Below are 7412 nucleotides of genomic sequence, written 5' to 3' on the forward strand. Positions count from 1 at the left end.
TTCCAGCCACTGAGGATCTACAGCTCTTTGCCCAACATAAAGGAAATTTCATTTATGATCCCCTTTGCCAAGTGTGCCCTCAAGCTTTATCTGTTCAATAGAGCTTATCATCTGATAAAATTCCATGCAACCTCAAGATGGAAACAACAAAGTGAATTGTGATCATTAGGTAGTGTACATCTCATCTTTAAAAGCCTCTCCATTTAAGATGATGCTAATAAAGACAACACTAAGTTGTCAGTTCTTATAAAGAATTGCATGTTTTATTAAAAGAATGGCAATTAACTTATCCTCTATAGCAGTGGCTCTCACATTTGAGCAAGCATCAGAATCCCCTAGAGGGCTTGTGAGAATAAATCTCTAGGCACCATCCCCAGAGTTTGAGTCAGCAGGCCTGGGGTCCAGGCCAACTCAGTACTGGGAACTGAACCCAGGTATACTTTACCACTAAGCTACATTCCCAGCTCTCTTTATTTTACGACAGGATCTTCCTAAATTGCCCAGGCTGGCCTCAAACTTGTGATCCTCTGGCCTCAGCCTCCCAAGTGGCTGGGACTACAAGTGTGTACCACAAAATGCTTTGCCAGTTTCAAACTAGCTTCTAGGTGATGCTGATGCTGCTGAATCTAGAACCACATTTGGAGACCAGCAGCATCAGCACCATCTTGGAACTAGTCAGAACTATAGACTATGAACTAACCATCCTCCCTCTCTTCCTTAGTAATGAAACTCTGATTTTTCATTCAGAGTAAAAAATGCATCTAACTGAAAGACTATTTCTCAACCTCTCTTGCAAATTTGTATGGCCATATGGCTGAGTTCTGGCCTATGATCTATAAGCAAAAGTGTTGTGTAGGCATTTGAGAAAGGCTGCTTGAAGGCAGCAAAGTCCCCTTTTAGTATTCAGGCCCTTATGCAATTCCCTCCCCTTGAGTGAGAGCTGAAATTCTAATGCAAGAATCCAGCCACCATGTCCTGAGGCAGCTGTGGAGAGACTCACAAAAGTGAGTTTGGAAGGGGATCTTTTGAGGCCTGACAACTGCAGGTGTGAGCTCAGAAGCAGTTCCTTCCCCAGTTGAGCCTTGACATGACTGTGGCCCCATCTGATGCCTTGGTTGCAGCCTGTGATAGCCTGAGGGACAGCTACACAACTAAGCAGCTCCTAATTATGACCCACAGAAACTATGACATCATATAAACATTTATTTCCAGCCCCAGGTTTTGGGGGGTCATTTATTACACAGCAATCCATAACTAATGCAAAGCCCCTTGACTCTCCTTATCTTCTTCATTGTGCTGGCCTGTTTGCATGAGAATGAGAACTAGAACTACAGAAGCCATCCTCCACCATGAGGCTAGAGTCCACATGGTGAGGATGGATCCAGATGATACCAAAAGGTAACATGGGATGGCATACTTCCTGGTTTCCTTTATGTGAGGAAGAAATAGCTCTTTCTCTTAGTAAAATTTTAAAATGTTCATGAAAGCTGGAGATATAGCATAGTGGCAGAGCACTTGCCTACCGTGTATGAGCTTGGGTTTGAAACCCAACATCCCCCACACACACAAAAAAAAGTGTATGTATACCTGACTCTCCTCATTTCATGAAGTCTATAAATAACAATATTATAATTTTTAACAGATGCTTAGTTCTTACTATGTGCCAGGCCAGAATTAAATATTTTGCAAATATTATCCCATGAAATTCTCATCACAATCTCATTGTTCTTCCCATTGTTCAGATGAGGAAGCTGAGGCACAGAGAAGTTAAGTGACTTGATGAAGTTCATGCAGCTAGTAAGTGGCATATCCAGGATTATAAACCCAACCAATCTTGTAGAATCTGTGTTTTTAGCTATAGACCCTGTTGTGCTAACATGTACCAAGCACTTCCTTAGTGCCAGATATCATGCATGCTGAATGCTTTACACATTTTATGAAGGAGGAAACTGAAGCTCAGAGAGGGTTAAGTACCTTTCTCAAAACCACAAGTTGAGAAGTGGCAAGTTGAGGTTCAAATTCAGGTTTCTTTTGTTTCTAAGACCAGTGCTCTTATGACTTGTGAAATTCTGTTTCTATTCTGGGCCTTATTTGTCTTTAAGCATTCCCAGTGTCCATGTCATTTAGCCTAGTATTCCCAAAAGATTCCTGTATAGATCACCTAGTAGGTCTTGGTAAATGTGGATTCTAACTTGAAAGGTCTAATTCTTGGAACCCAAAAAAATCTGCATTTCTAGCATACATCCTCATGACCCTGATGCCAGTCTAGGGACCATACTTTGCATAGTAAGGGTACAGACAGCAAGAGATGGATAGTTCCCTTAAAAAAAGGCTTGGCCTTAAGTGGCTATAAAACAAAAAGGAGATAGAGGAGATATTCAATAGTTTCTTCTAGCTCTATAAGTTCTTGGTGTTGTGTAGAATATGACTTTGCATCACTTCCCACACCTATTTACTTCTCTAACAAAGCAACAAAGTAATCAGAATGACTGCAAGTATAATCAAATATATCCAATTTGACACTAGGGAGAAGATGAATGTGTCCAAGTCCCTCAGCTTTATGAGAGATGAAACAGCAGGGAAGTGACTTGCTTAGGTTTCAGAGCTGGGGAACAGGGGCACCAGACTAGCTGCTTCTGGGGCTCTGGTTAAAATCAGAATCTGGTTCAGAAAGCCTGGGGTAGCACCATTCTGACAAGTTCTCCCCTGAAGTCCACATTGCTGATCCAGGGGCTGTACTTTGAGGAGCACTGGGAGTGTTCCCAGAGTGCTTTGCTCATACTCCCACCCTCCTCTCCAACCAGGCTGCCACAGGATCAGAAATGCAGACCCTGAAACCAGAACAGACAGGAAGCCCACATAAGACAGGAAGGAATGAGCTGTGTGGCCCCAAATTTAGGGGACCACTACCACAAGAGAGGTGAGGCGCCCACATGGCCTGAAGTTCAGAGGAAGTGGTTAGAGTCCCTGCAAAGGCTGTAAACACAAGAGCAAAGACACACATGCACACAGGCACAACCTCCAGCTCTGCTGCAGGGCTTTTCTGATATTTCTTTGGCAGAAAAGCCTGCCTTCCTGGAGCTGAGCCAAGCCCTGTAAGTAGGCATAATCCTGGGTTACATAGTTAGTACAGGCACCATGCTTCAGGGGCAGCCCCCAGGAGCTAGCCTGACCTTTGACCCTGCTTCCCATATGTCTAGAAACTTCTGATATCAATGAATTGGTCTTCAATAAATGTCCATTGCCCCCTGCATGACTAGCAACATGCCAGGTGCTCTGGGAGATATGAATAAAAATTTTTTTAAAAAGTAATCTCTACCTTCAAGGAATTTATCATCTAATTAGGAGAGCCAATGTGAAGCAAGCTGAGAATTAAAGAGAGTTCCTGGACCTAGCAGGAAGAACCGGATGCACAGTAAAGAATCTCAGAAGAGGGCTGGGGTTGTGACTCAGTGGTAGAGCACTTGCCTTGCACGTGTGAGGCACTGGGTTCAATCCTCAGCACCACGTATAAATAAATAAAATAAAGGTATTGTGTCCATCTACAACTAAAAAAAATATCTAAAAGAATCTCAGAAGAAAAAATAGGCATGGGTTTGAGGAAGTCAGAAAAATCTTGATGGAAAAGGTGATCCTTGAGTTGGGGCCTTCAGTAGGTGTGGACAAATACTAAAATTGCCCTAAGTCTCCCCCCTGCCACCATTAGCCTGTACCTTTGACCTCTGCCCTGTAATTTTGTACCAGCTCCCTGCTACTGCCATTTTTATTCTGGACTTGGCCATGTGGCTTGCTCTGGACATTGTAATATTAGAAGACTTGACGAAGCAGGGATCTAAAAAATTGCATGGTGCCACTTGACTTTTTTTTTTTTTTTCACATCAGCCAAATAAGCCCAGGCTAGTCTTCTGGAGAATGAGACAATGAGGACACAGCTAATTCACCTCAGTTGCCCCAGAGAAGAGCTAACTAGACCAACCTAAAAGCAAATTCAGCCAAGATATGTGATTACTGAGTACTTATTGCTATATGCCATGGAGGTTTGGTGACTCTTTCTATGCAACATTATTCTGAAAACAGGTAACAGATATAATGGGTAAAGAGGTTGAAAGAATGGAATGCTTGAACATTTCCTGCAGAGATTATTAGTAATATCATTCAATGGTAGTTTTCTAACTCCTACTTAAAATAAGGTGCCTTTAGTTAAACACATTGGAGAAATGTCGAGTAAATGAAAAAAACAGGTTTCTTGATGGAAGACTTCCCAGAGCCTTGACTATGAAATTGTTCATTGTGAATCTCCAAGAGAATTCAGAATGTACAATTCCTCAATATTTGAACAGTCTCGTGGGACAAGGGTGTCCCTGAATACATTATGAAACATGTCAGTCCCAGAAAGTCATGTGCCATTCCAACTTGTAGCAGATAAGTTACCAGAGGTCAGGGATATTGTCTTTTTGATATGGTCCTCTCTCAGGACCTAGAGAAGTGTTTGCTACAACACAGGCACTCGATAAATATGTGAACAAGGAAGACAAGGAGGGAAGAGGGAAGGGAGAGAAAATGGATGTGGTTTTCCTTGCCCCTGTTCTTATTTTTGTGCTATTGCCTCTGCTGACGATCAATGCCTTGGCTTTATCTATCTGGTGAACCCCAACTCTCCTTCAAAGTCATCATTTCCCTGAACATGTTTCTGATCTTCTCAAGTCAAGTCGGGCGCTACATCCAGAGTGCTAGGAATTGCATTATTGAGTTCATCTTTCCCACCATGCCAAGCACAGTGCCCACCACACTGTAGACATGTAATAAGTAAGCACTGTTTCTTTCTGACAGGGAGAGAGGAAGGGGTGAGGGAAGAAGAGGAAAGGAAATGGGAAGAGGAAGGAAGAAAGGATAGAAGGAAGAAGAAATGGAGAGAAAACGGAAGGGGAAAGAGGGAAGGAGAAAATACAAAAGGGAGAGAAGGGAGTACAAATTAATGAAACATGCTCAGGGATCATTTCACATTAGCAAATGGTTGGTGATAAGATTGGGGAGTTTTCCTAGGAGCAGGTGGTGAAGAGACATGAATATAGGAAGACTCATTCACCCTTAATTCTGCAAAGAGGCATAGATTAATATTTTTGCAATAAATTGGCATCAGATAAGCTCTCCTCTCGAAATTGTTTTTTGTCAACAGGCAAAACATTATTATATTACACTATTTATACCAAGGCAAACTGAATACAATTTGTCATTTACTTAATAGAGGAAATACTATATAGCAAAAGCAAAAACAATTTACACAAGTCCCTTAACCACCTTAAACCAACACGAAGACTTCCGTTGAATGGGGATGTTGCACTCACCTGGGGCCTGGTGACCAGAAGTGGTCACCCATGAAACTGAGCCATGTGTTTACATGTTAAATATTGAATCAAATCTGCCATATGTTGATAAAAAGAGGCATGGGTCCCAAGAAGCGTAATCTACAACCAGAGTAGAATTAAATATTTTCTTCTTCTGAAAGCCAATGACAGCATGATAAATGTTTAATCAAGATTTGGTTATTGCCAGCCCTTGTGCACAGAACATAAAGAGCTTGTCAAATGCATGAGTTTCATTCTCTACTCTTTATATTTTCAAGCAGATGCTGACAGTTTTCTTGTAGCTCTCCTGCCTGCCAAAATGGAAGAAATGGCTTGTGGCTTTCAGAAAGCTGCCCAGCATCACAGATATCCTAAATGTTCTACACTAAGTAAGAGAAAATTGACATATAACAAGTCTGCCTGTTTTGTACACTTGTAGTCCTAACTAATTCAAAGCTGGCTGGGAGCACTAAGTAAGCTAAATCGTATTTGTATTGACATCTAATAAGAGGTGAAAATTCAATTCTGCCCAAATCTAAACATGCCCAAAGAATCACAGAAGTGAGACAATTATCCAGAAGCTTCCATAAATAGAAGAAATGTACTGTGTGTGTGTGTGTGCGCACGTGCGTGACTGTGTGCTTTGGGGTGTGTGGCAGAAGAGATAGAATAGCTGAGAAAAGATTTTAGCATGTGGATATTCCAGAGTGTTCGTTGTAGTCAATAAATGGGAGGAATCAAGTGTGATATCTAGGCATATCCAGGAAGAGATGAAGTAACAGATGAGCATTCACCAAAATAATTTGTGTGGTTCCTGACAATTTGTGGATGGAAATTTGAGGACACCCACGTCCCATCAAAAAGATTTTGAGAATGGTCTTAAAGAGATATCTTTGGAATATGACTGGAATTTTTAAAAATTATGATTGAATCATACTGTTTTTTAAAAAAGATATTAATAGCAGAAAAAAAGAATGTTCATATTTGGAGCTACATAAAGAAGGCTCAGAAAGCAAGAATCAGTGTCTCTATAACCATCCAGGAGTAAAGGGGCTCTGTATAACCCAAATGAGCATTCCACCTCTGAAGTAGCTTGTAAAATTCCCTCCCAGAAATATGCACATCCTAATCCCTGAACCCTGCAGACATTACCTTATATGACAAAATTGACTTTGCAGATGTGCTTAAATTAAGGAGCTTGAGATGAGAAAATTATCCTGCATTATCCAAGTGGGCCTAAGTTCCATCACATGTGTCCTTAGAAGACAGAGGGAGAAGGAGAGCTAACATACAGAGAAGTCTATGTGAAGACGGAAGCAGAGATTGGAGCACCCCAGGCTGAGGAATACCTGGCAGCACTAGAATCTGGAGGAGGCAAGAAATAAGACAGTCCTTTGGAGCCTCCAGGGAGAGTGAAGCCCTGCCAACACCTTGATTTTTGGCCCAGTGATACTGATTTTTGTACTTATGGTCTCCAGAACTGTAAGGGAATATATTTCTCTTATTTTAAGCCACTCTGTGGGAAATTGTTACTGTTGTCACTGGGAACTAACACAAACTCTACCTCAAGGTGAGTGCTGCAGGCAGCTGGAGCTTGAGGACACTCACCATTCTGCTCAGGTAATTGATCTCCTCTTCCTCCCCTTTGGCCCTTCATGCCCTACTGTCCTAGCTCTGACTCCTTGTTCTCCAATTAGGATTCTGGATAATAATTTAGCTGCTTTTGTAGATTTGCCACAAACAGAGACCACACCAATAAGAAGATGCAAACTTTTGTCTGCTCAGCAATTGGGTTTTCCATTGGGAATTCACTTCAGATTTATGCCTGTCTCTGCTCTGTACAATGACTAGCAGAAGCCAAACCCTCAAACTTGAGTAGTCTCAATTGCACTAACAGAATCAATATTCTAAGCCTGAAATGCTCAAACCTCGACATGCAGATTCACAAAGATCTCACTAGCTACTGAAACTCAGTTTGGGCAGCCAGCCAGCCTTCCTTGATAGTACCCTCCTCCTCTACCAAAATGTAGCAGTTCTTACATTGTTTGAACTCATTTCAGGTACCTT

The sequence above is a fragment of the Ictidomys tridecemlineatus genome, chromosome X (genome assembly GCF_052094955.1).
Source record: "Ictidomys tridecemlineatus isolate mIctTri1 chromosome X, mIctTri1.hap1, whole genome shotgun sequence".
Classification (NCBI taxonomy): domain Eukaryota; kingdom Metazoa; phylum Chordata; class Mammalia; order Rodentia; family Sciuridae; genus Ictidomys; species Ictidomys tridecemlineatus.